Source organism: Hippichthys cyanospilos, chromosome 16 (assembly GCF_059441005.1).
Source record: "Hippichthys cyanospilos isolate Australia breed blue-spotted pipefish chromosome 16, RoL_Hcya_1.0, whole genome shotgun sequence".
Lineage (NCBI taxonomy): Eukaryota > Metazoa > Chordata > Actinopteri > Syngnathiformes > Syngnathidae > Hippichthys > Hippichthys cyanospilos.
In genome coordinates, this window is record NC_142384.1 from 10,059,940 (window position 1) to 10,079,054 (window position 19,115).

Below are 19,115 nucleotides of genomic sequence, written 5' to 3' on the forward strand. Positions count from 1 at the left end.
GCTCGTGGTTAATTGCTTGAATCTAACAGGGACTTAAGCATCCCACGAGCCCCATGTAATAAACAGCAGTGTACTTGCAATCCACTCACATACATGTTGTACATTTCATTTAGCTAACTGCAATGGTCGGTGAAGAGAAACGGGAGGATATTACGAAGCAGACTGTATGCATATTCATGAGCTTATTAAAACGGATGGGATGATTGGAGGGTGATGGGGAGAGGGCAGGTAAGGCTACAGATGAAGGGTTTTCTTACAAGCATGAACGCAGCGTGACGCCGTGTTCCCATGAGCCTTTCCTCATATGGAAGCACCAAGAGCTATGGGAGGGCGCAGACCTCCAGCAAGACTCATGATAAACCCACCTAATGTATGCAAATCTGAAAATAAAACTATCATACGTATGTAACAGTATTTTGGCATAGCCTCTTGTGTATTTGAAACTAAATTAAATCTTAAGAAGAAAAATCATTAAATCACACTCATAGGTTTAGGGCACTTAATCGGAAAAGGAAACCTCTAGAGGCTCAGCATATTTAGCATTTTCACTCATCTTTTTAAGGCCAACATAATATTGTGTGCTATGTATATGTAAATATGGGTGCAATCGGATGAAAGACTGATATCCATTTCTTACTTTGAATTGCATGAAGATAATATCTGTGTTATAAGTGTGGAAACACTGCCACCCAATGGTCGCCATGATCACTACAGTGCTCAATTGGCTTATATTAGGTAAATATTAGTCAAGGGTGTCAGCTACCCTCCAAACAAACATATTTGACTAGAATTTTATCATTTATTATTGTCATTATTATTTAAAAAGATGAGAATTCTCGTCCATGGCACTGAAAGCTCACGCAGACGTTCTCAAATAGTGGGCCGGGCACCCCTGGGGGTGCGTGGCGAGGCCAGTTGGGGTGCGGAAAACGCTTTGTTTTTGCCATCTGAAGTGTAACAGCACTAACATAAGTATTGGCATTATTTTTTTTGTTTTTTTAATTTCTGATTTTCTTGATGCACGCAGCTATTTTTTTTCAGTTTAGACTCACCTGTAAACACACTTTAAAAGTAAAAGTAGTTAAGTATTGTTGAATATTGATTTATATTGCTTTTTTCTCTTTTGTTAATCTGAAAAAGAATACAGTTTTAGGTATACCTATAGAATTTTATAGATAATAATCTTATATTTGGGAGTGCATCGGTGGCACGAAAGGGGCTTTGCTAAATATAATTGAAAAGCGCTGCATTAACGCAGTGTTAATAGGAATACTGTGTTCAGAATTGTCAGGACATAGTGATCATATTGGAGAGATTTTAAATTTTTACTTGACTTCATTAAATAAGAACCCACCAGAAGAAATGCACACGATGTTCCCATATAAAAACAGCAGGTACATGATGAAGGATGCTGGAAAAAATAAGGAGGCAGCGCAATTAATTTAATGGAGACCACTTTAGAGTGAGGAGACAAACACATTTGCATGATGTATTTCAAATTGAGATGAAAATTTGTTGATTCTGCCTATTTTAATCAAAACGCAAGAAAAAAAAGCTCTAAAAATGTCAAATTAAGAACATAAGACCGCCGGAACAATCCCTTTAACAAGATAATAATCGTTAAGTAATTCCTAAACATAATCTGTTCCACTACAAAGGCAAGCCTCACATTACTTAACGATCATATAATCATTCACAAAACCATCTCAATATAGTTATCGATGCTGGTTAATTGGGAGACATTTTAATTTGATGAGAACTGCGAGAAATACGCGGGCGTTTTTGACATGCTGAGAATGCTTCGTCGAGCCTCTTTAATTATTCCCTCGCGAGACACAGCCAAGAGGCTAAGCTAACAAGCTACTCCTGCCGCACACCCATACACACACAGACACGCCTTCGGCACATTTGTTGTGATGAGTTCAACTCGTGGTTATCAATCAAAGTGGTGGAATTGGGTTACAAATTAAACACATTCATTTTTTACATCAGATGGCGAACATGTGAAAGGGAGGGAACTGAAATTACGTTCTTTTTCGGGATTTCAAAAGGTCCATTGTCATTAATGACAATTTTTTGGCAGGAATAAAACAGTTGATGTTTTTTCGAGATGCTATTTCAAATCGAGTTTGAAACTTTATGAAGTCGGATGCTGATTTTTTTTTATTTTTTTTTTTATCAAAATTGCCTTGCGCTTGTTAGTGAATTCTTGGTTGGGAAAGATATTTCACATTTCACTTATATCGTTGATAAAAGGTTGAAAACCACTGAGAGAACCACTATATTTTGGTTACTTTTAATTAACTGCTGCGAACAGCAGTTTCTTGTGGCTGGGTTTCATTTACAATCATTTGACTCGGGCAGCAAATAATAGCCCACTAATGAGCTTGTAAACAGCAACTACATGTCATTAAAATAAAATCAGTGTGAGAAAGCCAGTGCGTAAAAACCTAACGCTATTTGCGCTTTGTTTATACTTTCGGGAGCGTGGTCAATGTATATTTAAAATGAACAAATGAGGAGAAAGTTTCTTGTTGACACAATTCCTAGGATAAGCATGAATAAAAGATCCATTTTGGAGCCCGAACATAAAACAAACACGTTTCAGAACTTCATTTTGCGGCGCTTGATGAATCCGTCTGTTACGCTACGAGTGGTTGGAAATGCTTTATGATTTACGAGGTTTTTCTGGCAAGGTGTTTTTCTGCACTGCGCACCACCTATAAAATTGACTGTGCCCTTTTCTCGGGGCGCCTCTCGGCTACAAAAAGATCGCGGTAATTTACGGCGCATTGTGTAGCGTGAGAGGTGTCGTATTTTCCCCGCGGTGATCACATGGCGTGGGACATAATCATGTCACGTGCATGCTTTCTGTAATGTTTACAAGTTATAGGGGAGCAATTATGCAAAGTTGACTTTTTATTGCCTCATATACAAATAGGTGTGTCTTGAGCCATTGAGTGGAAAATTAAACGATAAGTGAAACCGTTAGCTGCTCCTTTCTGAAAGTGTGCCTGTGAGGAACCCATTCGGAACATAATACGACTGTGTTTTTCGGACTTTAAGCCGCGACTTATTCACGTTTAAAGCCCTGCGGCTTATCGTCCAGTGCGGCTTATCTAAATTTTAACCCTAACTACAAAAAAACAACTGCAAATAAATAAATAAGAAAAAAAAACTTTTATGTACCATCTTTTTGCGTAAATATCTGATGTTATCCAGCGGCTTGACATGTTTTTTTTTTTTTTTCCTCAATTTTTGCTGCCGCGGCTTATATGCCGGTGCGATTTATAATCCTGAAAATATAGAATAATATACAGTATAATAGAATGGCTAGGCTAAGTGAACATCTTCCTTATCCAGGCGATGACCTGACTACAAGGAAATTAAAAATATCAAAAAATTAATGGTTTTCAATAAGGATAACAACACTTTTTTTTTTTGAGTACCAGTGCTCAACTTGAAAATACACAATGACAATTTTAAAGAAAGACCTCCATATTCCAATAAAGAATCCTTAAATTATCACCAAATTAATGATGTTCAAGTCTTCTCATTTGAAATTTACTTCCCAATGGAAAAGTTCAAACCAGTAAAAAAAAAAAAAAAAAGATTCTACAACAGAATTATAAAAAATGAGCATAAAATAATACATATTAATAAATAAATATACTGTAAATGTTTACAAGCCTACACACTACAGCGACATCACTAGAATGTCAGTCAAAACACAAAAAAGAAGGAATTAGCAATAGCTAACAGTATTAGCATCTGTTCAGCAAAAATATTCAATGTCATATAAACAGCAGTGGAAAAGTCACTTGATTGACATAAAAAAGCCCTTGCAAGGCTCAAGCTCCGCCCTCTGGTTGTCGTGGCAACAAAAAGCCACTGATTGGTATTTAAAAGAAAAAAAGGTGACATGATTGTTAACCGAAGAATGAAAAAAGTATGAACATTTTTAAAAGTGCTTTGCAGATGCTTGCTGACTAACCTTGAGCTTTTTTTTTTTTTTTTAAGTCAAGTTTTGTTTAGTTGAGTTAATAATCGGTGGTGAAGCTGGTCAAGAGTCTGCTTGCATTGGGAGCGTCCTTGAACAAATCCAATGGAGACGACGGCCACGGGGCTTACGTCAGACACGCTGACGGCTCCCGCTCCTCGCCGACGCCCGAGGCGCAGAGTAACATTCAGCACAATAAAAGCGGCATTTACCGCGACTCCCCGGGGCCATCTGATTGGACGACTTCCATCAGCCCAGGTGCTGCCAATCAAAAATAGCTCACTGAGGATCGGGCTCATTGTTCTTTGGAGAGTTACGTTTTGACGTTTTTCTGCTCCACCTCCTCAGTTTTACTGTTTTGTTTTTGATGATTATAATGATTTCTAATAAGTTTTTCAATTATAATTTTTTTATCATCATTTCTGATGTTTCCTCTGTGATGATAGGCAATTTGCTTCTAATGATAGACAGCGTCTAATTATCAGCTATGTCATCTGTAAAGGACCTTGCAGCTCAAAAGTTTGAGTCGCTAAGCTGATAAAGAATAAATATAAAATTACCTAATAGCGTCTTTCAAGATGCTACTCTTTGCTGGCTTCTGTCAGAGCGACCCTGGAGCAAGGCGCCATCTCCACCTTTCACTTCACAATACATGTTGGTACAATTACAAAAAAATTTCCAAAAGAGAGTGAAAAACAATGAAAGTTATACTTTGTGTCTTTATTCTAACTACATAGCTCATAGCCATGGAATCAACACTAGAAATGCAGCTACACATGTAAATGAAATGAAAATATACCTCCAGGTATATATTGGTTAGTTGCTGCATAGAACAAGGGTGTCAAATATATGCTCTTGTTTGATGTTGGACCATATTAAATAAAGAGTAATAAATTTGACATTGTTCTTTTAAAGTTGTATATATGAACGTATACCATGATTATATTTGTCCAGCCCACTTGGGAATAGATTTTTCTCCATGCGGCCTGCACGCTGAAACAGGTTTTAGAATGACCAATATTAGTGTAGCACTGATATTTGTATAATGTACTATATTATGAATGCTATTTTTTCCTAATGTAAAATTACTGCTGATTTCTGATCAAATCACCTAAAAATTTCCAATATAAAAAAAACCCACCAGAATGTTTCTTTTTTATACACAGTACATTCTGTTATGTGGCATAAAAGGATTGATATATAACAACAAAAAAGTGGCCTTTATTTCCATTTTTTTCTTTAACAGATGCAGTTGTAAAAGCTATACATACCCTTTAAGTGTTGTAGGTGGCGCTAGCTGCAACTATTAGTTCCACTTTGTCCATCCTGTCTGTCACAGACTAGCTCAAACGGGGGTGTTCTTGCTAAATTAGCATCTTTGTTGTTATTAGCTTCGGTTGCAGTTGCATCTGGGTGCGTTGCATTTATGCAGTAGGCTAAACTTGTGGTAAGCTACTTTTTACGAATTCTTAAGCATGCATATCACTTTTATCAAAAGACCGTTTTTAAAAGATACATTTGCCATTCATGCCAGTGGAAAACATGATTTGAAGATATACGTATTCTGAGTTATGCCAATGGTCCCAGAACAACTAAAATTGCGTATGTCGAGGCACCAGTATACAGTATTAGGAAGTAATATTGGCGCCATCTTGTGGGGAACAACTGCACTGCATATGCTGTGTTGCAAATCCTGATTTAAAGGGACAATGTGTTAGATTTAGAATTGTTTTCATTAAAAAGGAATACATTAAATAATCATACATTTCAAAAACTTGCAAATAAGCGTGTTCTTAACGACCAACAGGATGTGTTAAATATAATTGTAGGTCGAGTTATCATGAAATGATGTCACATGGGGGCGGGCACTCCTTCAGAGGCTGCCATGTCTGTTATAGCTATGGACAATGATAAATGCAGCACCTCTTGCTGTCCATAATGAAAAATGATCTAAATCTTACACATTGTCCCTTTAAGAATAAGCGAAGAGAGAGGAAAAAAGTGGGCGGGATTGAGACGTGGCGGTCAGGTGAATGATGGGGCAGCAAGGAAAAAATGTGCATGAGAGACTCATTAGTGTCTGCGTAGTACTTAAATAGAACCCAGAGCTTGGGTCTGACGAGACAGGCTCCTACCACTCGGTCTGGAGATTAAAATAAAATGCATAAAGCTTTTCTATCTCCTTTTCACAAGAACTTGTCATATTAAAGGAAAAAAAAAAAGCAGCAACATTTTTTTAAAAAGTGAGAAAAAAAAATCCACCTGGGTTAGCGGAGCTCCTCATGCATACTGTGACATTTATGGCACATTTCCGCGTCGCCTTGAAAAGCTTGACACTGAGTCGCCACACTTCTTTTGTGTGCCTCGCTTATCTGCATCCATTTCCTAGAAGATGCTCTTAGAAAGGCTGACGCACACGGCCCTTAATTGGCTTCATATCACAGTAAAACACACACACATATACACACTCTTTTTCTCTGCAGCTGACTTGTGTTTGTGACCTGCTGCCTCTGGCTAATCAGAACAGATGCATTTATTTTTTTCCTCCATCTACAGACGCTACCGCCAGCTACGCTTTTATCATGGCTGCACAATAGCGCTGCAACACATGGAGAGCTCTTCCTAATATTTTTGATGTAAGCCACACAAGAGGGTTCTCAGCATGAGGTGGTGGAGCCATAGCGCGCTAGCGGCCTCAAAACAGCTCACGGGATACTTGTTGTCGTTGCTAACATATTCCCTTGTTTATTTTTTGGCACAAAGGCCGTCAAAGCCAAAATGCCAGGAGAGTTACAAAAAAACTGCCATATTTACACACACGCACACGTATGTTGATGATTATCACGCAGCGCAGAGCGGAAGGCTGCTCCTTTTTGAGCTTGAATTTCTGCTAGGTATGATTCTATCAGGTGGGCGGGGCCACTGTGAAACCTTAGATACAGTGAACCCCACTATTGTAACAACAAAAATCGGTAAGTAAACATCACACCATCGCTCCTGGTTTGTAGTTCCGCTTTTTCGCAATTATTTTTTTGTAATGAAATCAGTTAAATGTTGGTTTAAGGCTTGTTTACATCTGGTGCAATCCCACTAGTGACCACTAGATGGTGGCACATCTAATCAGTTTGTGATTGTGTAAATTGGAAAGAACAATATAATACAAAGTACTGTATTTCAGCACAGAAGAATGATTTATTATGTGCTGTATTCCTGATTTTTACATCCACAGAAATTGATTATTATGCAATTATTCAAAAATTGTGCATCTTTGGACATTATTGTTGATGTTGTATTGATGTAAATTTTCCCCAGCGCTATCAATGCTCTGAATAATAATCAAACAGAACAAGGCATTTTATTGTACTATTCTAAATTGTACTATTCTAAAAGTGCTGCCACAAATTATTACTTTAACCATCGATTATTAAGTTGAATATTACTTCGATTACTCTATGAATATGAAAGATAAACATATCTTAATTTTGATTAATAAACATAATCCAAAAAGAAGACATTTCAAGTTAACAGTGCAGAAAATGCCTTAACATTTTTTGAGGTTTGAGTACTAGTTTGGTTTGTAAAAAAATTGTGAACATGTTTATCATTTCTTTTTATATGTAGGAATTTGTAAATATCTTATTTTGATTTAATGCAATGGTAAACAGTCTTCTTCCATAGAGGACAAGATAAATTTGCAATTTAATGCTGAGAGACTGCAATTCTGGGGATTTTGACAATTTTAGGTTTCTAACTGACTATTTGATTATGATTATTTTTTTAATTGACTATTTTGATTATCAGTTGGGTCTCTGTTAATTGTTGCAACTGTAACAACTGTAAAAGTTTGTGATTGCCTATAAATGTCTATGTTCTGACTATACTGTATAAAGGTAATCCTGTCATTTAAACATACTTCCTCGATCCCTAGTTTGGAAAAATACAATATTTTTACATTAGACATGTCGCCGGGGCACTAAAACAGCAACTAAATGAGTTTTTCAAGAAACAGAACATAGTTCATGTAATAAATCCACAAAAAGGTGAAATTTCTAATCCAGAAGCACAACTATAGAGTGATTAATTTATTCACTGCCATTGACAGCTATGGACATCAAATGAAGTATTTTGACCATTTTGGGTCATTTTTTTCCACATCATTTCACAGTGTTTAGCTAAGGGATGACATTCTCCTTGTAGTGTGTTAACTAAGTGGTGGTACCATGTTGAACTTTGACATGTCATCATCATCTGGCTAAAACGTCATCTCCCTGGTGTCATCTTTTAATGCTATTCCTTTGATGTGAAATACCTTAGATGTATGAATCAAAGGATTGGACTGGACAGGCTGTGAATATGTTCACTGCCATTGTTGGTTATAAACATCAAGAATCAATTTTAACTGGGCTGGCAGTGAATTGTGTATCTCGGTGAGGAAGCCTTTTTCCAAAAACAAGAATGACCCCAAAATGTCTCAGTTTAATTCTTTGTTTAAATTGATTGCGTACACTTGTTTTTTATATCAAAAGTAGCCCCGGGTGTGATCACTTGAAACCCTTGATAGTTGCCTAATTAAGTTGCCAGAAGGGGGTAACTACTCCTCTGTGCCCCAACAAGGTCAAGTCTTAAAGCAAGCGTCACGCAAACTGACACATACTCGAGTGCACACGCATGATCGCGCACAGACAGTAGATCCTAATTGGAGTGTGTTGACGGGGAAGACACAAGAGGCCATGAGAGGTGTTGGCCTCCATTGACTCAAAGCCCGGCGGGCTAATGAGAGCTCCTGCATAGAAGACACCCGGCCAAGCCTTGGTGACCGCCAGATCGTTTCGTTTCTTTTTCTCGTTCCAAGGCATGGCAAAGGAATATCTAATGATTAGGGGGTGGAGTGCAATGTCCTTGTCCCACACCACTGAACTGGAGTTGATGCTTGTTTAAAAAAAATACAAGAAAAACGATCGCCGGCTTAACCAAATATATCTCCTCTTTTTCTCACATGAGTCATCCAGAGGAGGGAGGGGTTTCAAGATGAGTGACGGCTGAAGTCGCCATGGAAACAAGCTGGTTACAAATGAGATTTGTTCAATGAATGCAACAAAGGAATAAACAATTCCATTTGTTTTCTTTGCTACGAGCTACAACCGCCATTAATCAACAAAAAATAGGTAAAATACGAAAAAAAATTGCTCTTCAGCAACCACCAAAATGACTTTGAAGACAATACTTTGTAGAGGTTACAGTGTTCTTAAAAAAAAAGAAGAAAAATAACAGATCTCATTTTTAAGTATTGTTAAAGACAACAATTTAAATTTGTATCTGAAACCAACCATGATTCCAAAGACACACCTATCACCACTTTTTAGGTATCACTCCATGCATTTTCCTTTTTTTTTTTTTTTTAAGTCTTCCAAGATGGCTCTCAGAACATGACTGTAAATGCTCATTTTTGATCAAGAACACATTGATTGTTATGCTGGTCCAAGAGATAACATTCAATGGTATTTTGAAAATATATCATCATTTTTAGAGGATTTGTTTCACTCGAGCACACCTCGCAGTGGACATTCATGGAAGTGCGGTGCAATAATAGAACGAGTGAAACGGTATCACTAATGCTTGCAGAGTTGATTCAACAAACTGCCACCGGAGCGTCGTGACTTGCTAATTTTTGCTCATGGTTATCACACCATCAGAATCTAATACCTACTACCCAGATGCGCTTCACTGGCAAATTATTTGAACAGATAATTCTCATAAGACAGCAAAAAAGGACGCAAACTTTTCCTCCCTTGTGACAAATTGCAATGTAACATTTGAGTCAAATGGAGAAGATTGTGTTTTAAAGTATTAGCTATCATCAGATACCTATTAAAGTTGCCACAGTGACTATAAAATTGAGGCCTCACATATGCAAATATGAAAAAGCGCACAAGAGCAGCAGCGACATCAGCTATCAAAGAAAACCCAAGCCACTCGCTACAAATGACTTAAAAAGTCCCCTGAGGACTCGCCAGGAAAGTTTGCGGAGACGCACGTCAGTGATGAGGCGGCGGCAGTCCTGAAGGGGCCCGTCGAGTCTTTTTGAAGCGCTACAGTGGAGCAATACGTGCCTCTCCTGACAACAAACTCAAGTGTCCTCCTTCCTCAAAGATTCCCTTGAAAGGGAGCACCTCATTAAAGTTTCAAGCAAAAAAAAAACAAAGCTGAGATGCCAGCCGAAGGAGAGTTAAAAAAAAAAAAAAAACACATAAAAGCAAGGTCCCACTTGAAGCGCCCACCTGAGTTTTTGCCACATCCTCCACCCCTGCTCTTCCCTCTGGATAACCTCCCCTTCTGCCATCGACTAAGTGTGACTAATTGTCAACACCTGACTGGGGAGGAAAACTAACGTCAGGACATTTCAGAGAGGACACACAGGGAGGGACGCGAGGATAGGGAAAGTCCTCGAGACAAAGAGAGAGAGCGCAGTAAAGCTGCCACTTCGGAACAATCTCACTTTTTTCTCTGGTCCCTCAGTGTCGCTCTCACTTCGTTTCGTGCATTATTTCCATCTGAGCGAACGCCACTACGAGCAAAGATGGCCGACCGAGGTGCCTTCCTTGTCGCCGCGCCGCCTCTGTCCTCTGTCCTCCAGTCATCATTTAAGACTATGTCCACACTTTAAAAAGCTTCTATGTTGTATGAAAACAAACAAAAACAATAAACAAAGTAGACATTTTTACATCAAAGCAAAAACGTCAAACTTTTTTTCACTTTATGACCCGAACTACCACGTTTTTTTACGACATTTTTTTCGCATTATGGCATAAAAGACAACTTCTCTCGTGCGGTAATATTTAACATAGCGGTCAGTGTGCGTGCCTGACTGTAAGTCGCACAGGACGCATATGTCACAACATGCGTCACTGCATATGCACTACATTGCTTTTTTTTTGTCTGCTATTGATCGTTGTCACAGCATCACTAAGATGCTGGTCTGGTATTGGTCAGCCTCACGGTGTCACTAAGATGGCGACATGCTAAATATTTGATTTTGTGTGAGTGCTTACAATATCGTATTTATCGTGCATTTTAGTGCTTATTTCCAACTTAAGAGCCACATTGCCTAGTCCTAAACTGATTTAAAAACCACAAGACAAAACAAATCAAAACTATTATAATCTTGTCATGCAAAGGTCATCATAGGTAGACCAACAAAATAGGGCATAGTAATTCACAACACATACTTTGCCATTATTATCAGTGCCAAAACTTGGGGTTGATACTAATGTATTGAAACAAGTGATCACATAACAATATTATACCATATTAATACACTCTCCCACCTCTGCAAATTTACAGGTGACATGAAACTAGGAGCCGAAACAATAACATTTCTGCAATGGGATTAGAAAAAAAGGCAATCATACCTTTTGATGTATAGTAAAACGGAGTCACTCCTGATATTGAAACAAATCCAACAACTTCAGAAAATCTTCAGCTAGTGTATAGTGAAGCTTGCAAAAAATGATGACAACCCTTGCGTTAAGTTTGAGCTCCACACCTTCGCCATTTTCCAAACAAATGCTGCCCTCCTCCAACCCACGCTCTTTCACTGCAACCCGAGAGTCTTTAATTTGAATTTCATCCATCTATGAACTCTCCCGTCGCTCGGCAAGTGTAACTGGAGCCTACAGGGATACTTACTATCTCACTATCCGTGGCTAATAAAAAGAGCCCATCAAAGCAGGGAAAATACACATGGAGGCCCACTAGGGAGAGGGTAAGAGAAAATTCTTCCAGCTGCTAAATGAAGATATCTATTCGTTGGCAGGGGATAGATGGATGGATAATTTAATAACAATAACGATATTTATGATAATACCGCTATATATGTACTTTTAATGGCAGCCAGTTAACAATGAATGATGATGACGTTCATTTCAGGCTTTTAATTGTGGCTCTCAATTAGTTTGGAGCAGCAGTGGCCCCTAGTGGCAAAAATGCTCATTACAAGACTCTGTTCTTAAGATTTGGCAATTACCATTAGTCATTATAAATTAATATGCATGCATGTGTGTTTGGAGGGACGCAAAGAGGGGATAACAGCCCCCCTGTAGATATTTTACCTGATGCACGCTGTGTGACAAGGTTAACAATGGCCGCTCAGGGCTTGACAGCTGCTCTGCATGCTGGATTGAGTCGCAGAATGCGGCCACACACACGCGCGTGTTTGTGTGTGTTGCTATGCTGATACCAGGACTCGGTGGCTGACAAGGACGAGTAAACAGCGAGCCCACAAAATTTTGCTTCAGAGAAAAACAGCACAATTTGCCCCCTACAAATGAATACAAACGGGGTATGAAGGGCTCAGGGCGTCCTCTTTCACCTTTTAATAATTCAGATTTGTGTACAAAGGAAGAGTTTCTTAATTGCATTAGCATCTCAACGGCTTTGCTTTATGTTCCACAAGAGAGGGAGAATATTGTGATTTGTTCTCTGCTTGTTTTTGTTTACACTTGCAACGTATGTGCTTCCTGTTGCCCACTCGCTCGTCAAGCTCGCTAATGTGCCTTTACGCGCCATCAGCAAAAAAGTGATGGTGCCATTAGAGGCCCTAATTGCTTATGGAACACAGAACCTAATATATTGTCTATGGGATATGTTCGCTGCTGCAGTATGGGAGTTCTGTACTTGCCCCCTATTTCACCTTTTTCCCCCCATTCTTTACTTCCTGTCCTCTTCCTGGGAGCGCTTCCCTGGAGAGTGACCCCCCCCCCCCCCCGCACCTGCTACCCTCTTCCTTCATCTTGTGAGGGAGGCATCTGGAAAGCAGGCATGTCTCCGCCCCTCGCGATCACATTCGTTCGCGGCCATGTTTATGGAGGGTAACGACTCAACTCTTCATATCTTATTATTGTTATTATCATATGTTCCATGTGTCGGGACCTTTGTCAAAAATGTCGTTATTTGAATGGTATGACTACAGCGGCGGTTGGGTAGCACAAGAGAAGAATATTTGCATATTTGAAATGTTAAATAACGAGGTATTTTAAATGTCATTTCTTCATGAAACAGACTAATTACAATTACGTTGGATTACAACATCACCTTTTGCAGGTTTTTGACCCTTTTGCGGTTATTTTCTTCCACATTTTGCTATAATTTAGTCAAGCGAACCCACACTATTGCTATGTTGTTAGCATCTGGGTGAAATTTCAGCTTCCCATTGTCTTCTTTTAATGCTGTCCCTTTGATGTGAAATGCCTTTGTGTCTGTTTTCACGTTGTTCTTATTGTTTTGTACAGCACTTTGGTCAGCTGTGGTTGTTTTAAAGTGCTTAACAAATAAAGTTGGATTGGATTGGATTGGATGTTGGCAAAATCCAACCAATGCTGTCTCGTCATATATCCCTAGCATGTGTGCCAGAATGGGAACAACCAACGCCCTGGAAGAAGCCAAAAACGTATCAGAGGCCCTCATTATCAACTATCAACTACGATGCAGTGGACATGTCCTCAACAACGGGGGAAAAAAAACATAAAATAGCCCGTGTTGGTGTTCCATCATCAGGGACGGTGAATAAAAAACATTCTCTCAGTTTGACAGTGGAGTGTTGTTACAAATTTTAAATGAATACAAATAGGCCATAGGTGTCGAACTCCAGTCCTCGAGGGCCGGCATCCTGCATGTTTTCCGGTTTTCTTTCCCCAACACACCTGATTCAAATGATTAGCTCATTAGCAAGCTCTGCAGGAGCTTCAAAATGATCCCAATCATTTGAATCAGGTGTTTTTGAGGGAAAAGGTTTGAAAACATGTAGGATATCGGCCCTCGAGGACTGGAGTTTGACACCTGTGAAATAGGCAATTATAAAAAATGTGGTATCAAAATGGTAAAAAACTAAGCTGAGCTTGTCCGCTGAATGCCCTGAAAGCATACCCTGCTCAGCTGTCAATCAAACCCTTCACTACGACCGGAAAAAAGGAATTCTACTTTAGCTACTTTAGCTTTCTTAGCTTTCTAGCTAACTGTGAAAATAATCATTTCTTCTTCGCTATGTTTCTCTGCTGGAATTGGTTTTGAAAAAGAGATGGGGTTGGACACGTTGCTAAATATAGCAAAGAAAATCACTAAGACGCCAACGCTGACTCTTTTTTTTGTAAACTAGCTCTACTCTGTTTAAAAAAATCAAAATCTATTACATTTCGGTTACCAACATGATAGGATAGAATAAGATGGGACGAGACACAAATCCCACCAGATGTGATGTCTTATGAGCACATGAGAACAAGACTGGTAAAATTAGTAATATAATAATTCCCATTATTTTTTTTTCCAGTTTTCAAAGTTTTCTTTTGTTTGAGCAGATTGCAAGAAAATTACAATCTAGCTCATTCTGATATGTCCAAATTTGACCAGTAACAACAGCAACCGTGTCAGAATGTCATTATCGAAGTGTGTGGTTTTTATTAACGTTTATTTACATTTATATATTTACTATTAAACTGCCTCTGAAAAGTTATACAACTGCTCTCCAGGCCACTTGAGCGCTGCTAGCTAGCAGTAATTTATGCTAGACTACGCAAAATGTTGGCAACGATAAAATATCAGCGTCATCAAGTCGTCTTTTACTCCCTTAAATTGGCGATTGAACATCCTTTCAGAATGACCTGTTGTTTACGTTGTGAGCGGTGAGGAAAGGTTTGTGCTGTAGAAAGAGTTGTCACCATCATAGCAACATGATTTTTTGGGAATAACATCAAAATAAAAAAACGTCCCTAGAAGTTCATACATTATTTGACATGGTAAGCTTCATTTTGAAACACAGGTTGGCATTCTCAACACATTTGGTAGCTTGATTTACTGTTGTGAAGTCCTTTCTACAGCTTTATCCCATTCCTGACAATTATTTCATTCAAATGACAAGAATTTTGTTGTTTAGTGCTTTTAAACCAGTGTTTCTCAAGTGCATCAAGGTGCGTAGAAAAAAAAAAAGTTTCAGTAAACCTCACCACGGGATGTCTCTGGCTAACCTATTGTAATTTCTAGCAAAATGTTCCCAAGCAATTTGTGGCACGCTGTCTTAGGCGTGCAATGGCCTTCATCATTGAGCGCAATGGATCAAATGAGCTCAGTTTAAGAACTGTGCATTTGTACATTTGCAATAGTCTTGAGGCAAGAGAAAGAGAGCAGGACGCGGCCGCTGAAAAAAGCCCTCCTCGGAGGTTTCCAGTGACCTTTCTCTTCCAACACTTTGGTGAGCCACTACTGATGTTGAGCTACAGGGAAGGGAAACCAGCTGGGTGCCTGCAATTGCTCCCGAATTGCCTCTAATTACCGCTGCCTCCATCGGCACAGCGCTGCCGTCTTCAACTGGATGATCCCCAAAAGAGAGAGAGGGCGAGCGAGGCTTTCATGACAGCACAGCAAAAACAAGCCTGACCTTTTGGACTACTTCTTATTCTGATGCCTTGGACTAGAGGAGCAGTCAGGGGATGCTGGTACCACCGGTGTGGTGGCGGAAAGGCTAGCCGCCATTCGCTTGAAAGTTTTTTTGTGTTTTTTTATACTTCTGCTTTTTTTCACTTACAGTTTTGTTTTTACAGCAAGTGTGTTACTTTATTATTTTTTTTTAGTTCTTTGTTGTAATTAAACTTCACATTTCTTTTAGTTTAGTTTTAGTATTTGTGGCGTGCTAGATAAGAAAAAAATGGTCACTATTGTCAAAAGAAGTAAAGACAAATTCCTAACTGACTGTTCAAACTTGATTATATTTCTTCTTATGGATCTTAATCTGGGAAATGATGTTGGAAACTCCTCGTTTCTAAAACCTTTTTCTTGAGTTTATGTTTTTGTCAGTATTAAAGTTCAGGCTCTCACCATATGTGTTATTTTGTCCCCAAAAGTCTGATTGACTTTCTAAAATTTATCGGGCAAAATCATGAAATTGCCATTAAAACGCAACTGGAAGTAGCAGAAGTAAACACAGTCAGTGGGGGAACTTTCTGGAAACTGCTGCGAGAAGCTAACATGAATCTCGCGTCAAGATAATGTCTGCAATATGGAAATATTTTAATGCCGAAAGAGACAGTGCCATGGTGACTTGCAAATTAAAAGCATGCAAATTGTATGCGACATGACAGCGCTATAACTCACATAATTTGACCTGACCCCGCCCTCAAAAAAGTAGTTTATACCACTGCTCGGACTTGGATTAAAAAAAATGTGATCAAAACATCCTTAATAAAGTTGCGTTACATCAACACTGTTCGAACGGAACTCTGCCGATAACCAATCGGAACAACGTCCACCTGTGTGACTTTACAACAAGATTGTCTTAGTGACAGGTGACAACACACAAAATTAAAAGAGGAGATAAAAATGTTTGTCTCCATCCCTCCCTTGCGTTTTTCTCATCCCTTGACAGCCTCTTAAAAAAAAGCATTTTCTTCCCTGTGAGGACTTTTTCCATTCCGTTGTAGCCCACAGCACAGTAATCTGAGGTTACAGGGTTGCTATAACTCAACTTTATGCGATCAGGACCCCTTCAGCCCCGTCTGCCGGCACAGGGGTGAAAAACGACCGAAAGCCTGACGAGCCATCATTCGCCCCTGAGAGTCTGCGATGAGAGCGACTACTTAAACTATTTGTTGTGATTTTTCTTCCCCGGGACCAATGTGACAGCTCATGTCTGTCATTGCGTGAACCGTGCAGTTTCTTCGCCGTGTGGTGAGTCATCAACATTTCATGTGATGCTTAGGATGGTGACATTTAGACCATAGTGTAAATGAACCACCGTAGTTGCTTGGAGAGCGACAGCACGAGCGGTCGATCAAGTCAGCGGTGGTGTGGTGGTTCCCCTGTAAGACTTTCTAGGCTAGAGTCGCGAGATTAGATTTCTCTTCCCTGCATAGCATGACATCACTTTTCTTTCGGCTGTTTTTTGACAATGGAGTACACAGGACAATGCGTCGCTTGTTACTGCTCTGACAGTAAAACACGCTGCTAATCTATGTGAGACTTCAAAATAAAAGAGGCCACCGTGAATAATGTATGGACACAAATGCTTGTGTATTACCTAGATCAGTGCCATGGACGAGAATTCTCGTCTTTTAAAATAATAATAACAATAAGAAATGATAAAATTCTTGTCAAATACGTTTTTATGGAGAACAGCTGACACCTTGACTAATGCCTATCTAATATAATCCAATTAAGCACTGTAGTGCCAATCGGGACCACTGGATAGCAGTGTTTCCACACTTAAAACACATCTATTACCTACATCAATTCTAACTGACGAATGGAAGTCAATCCTTTATATGGTAGCACCCATATTTACATAGACATGTCACACAATATTCCGTTGGCCTTGAAAATTAAGTGAAAATGCGAAATATACTGGGCTTCTAGAGGTTCCTTTTTCCAATATCGCAAGGAGGCTTTTATTTTGAAGTTGTTCCCAGAAAGCATGTTGCCACAATGGCTGACTTTATACCACACTACCGATTAACTTCCTGCAAGAGAGTCACAAGTTGCGCACAACACGACATTGTTCTGAAATCAAATTCAATCGCAAAATCAATGAGCCAGAAAAATGACCTAATGATGCTGGCATTTTATTGTGCGTGCCTGTTGCCGGCGTTAGCGCGGCAACTAGCGTAAATTAGCTGTGAGCTATCAGCCCTCGAGTGCTATATAGCAGCTGGTGAGGGCAGTTGAATTACTTTTCAGTTTAAGAGACGAAAATTATTGCATGCTTTGATGCTGACAGCTCGCTTGTATGGCCACATTTTCAGACCAATGTGCGTCCTGTGGTTCTGACGTCACGTCGTCTCAACAGAAATGTACGGGGAGGGAGTCAAATAATATCAGTATATATTTAGCTAAACAAAATGTTGATCATCAAAATAATGATAAAAGACGGACATTCATAATCAAATGGAAATTGAATGCTGAATGCTTGCTCTTCTGTGTTTAGTTTTGTTTTTCAACAAGCAAAAAAAATCTAGCTCTCATATATATATATATATATATATATATATATATATATATATATATATATATACCCAGCCTCAATATATGCAGTTCTACAAGAGGAAGAGATGATGCTACTGTACTTTCAAACCACCTGTGGCAAGATTTTGTTTTTCCACTTGAAGAAAGGGATGGTGTAAAATATTGGCAGCTAAGACAAAAGCAGTTAGTAAACACTGCAAAATAAATAAATAAACAAATAATAGGCCATACAGCAACACCGCAGCTACATGCATTTTGTTAGACTATTCAGTACAAAGAAAGATCTCCGCTGTAGCTAAAAATTGAGCCTGGCTCTCCTGTTATAACTCCAGTTGCCCATTAAAATCTTAAAACATCTTGTCTCGTGGGATTTTTGACCCAATCTCTGGTGTTTAGTTTTACTTTTTGTTCCCAGTGATGAAAACAAGGTTACTACAGAGCTTTGATTGCTTTTACTATAAATTTGGTATTTTATTGGTTGCTACTTTTCTGATCGTGAAGGATGTTCTTTATTCGTCTCCTGTAAAATCCAGGATCGGGCTTCCCAACGGAGCACAGCATTTTACATTTATCAGCACTTCAATGAAGCTGTCCATCCAAGGTGTGTACATCAATCCCATGCCCTTGACGAAGATGGCGGTCTTCAACCCTAACAAGCAGGAATGGGGAATGCCCAAATGAAGATATCATGACATATTCAAAGATATTCAATCTTTGATGGTGACAAGCTTCTCTCTCTTTCTCTCGCTGTTTAACAATTTACAAGACATTTGTCTGTAATCCGTCGCATAATCCCTCGTGATGCATTGAAATTCATCAATTATGCAGATCTAGCAGCACAAAGGCGAAAAACAGATCCAAATTAGCGTCAATGATTTTCAGGGAGGAGAGGAATGAAAGGACGCAGCAGGCTTTTTATGACTGCTGCCGGAGAGCGCTTACTGTACAAGCCCCCGGCCCGTCGCATAAATCAGCATTCGGCTCTGAAGGACGCGCCGCTCATTCAGGTTTGACGGAAATCAAAGCGACGGTCTGGCGGCTATTTTAACGCTAGTTGGACAGAAAGAGGAGATCTTTTGATCCTCAATTGGCTCTACAGAAATGCCTTATGGCC

At 39.2% G+C, this 19,115-nt stretch overlaps 1 protein-coding gene across 7 annotated transcripts in view; it reads right to left on the reverse strand.

Annotated features, from left to right (window-relative positions):
* The window catches only part of srcin1a (SRC kinase signaling inhibitor 1a), a 99,357-nt gene that overhangs the window by 49,467 nt on the left and 30,775 nt on the right, over nucleotides 1–19,115 (reverse strand). The window lies entirely within an intron of this gene.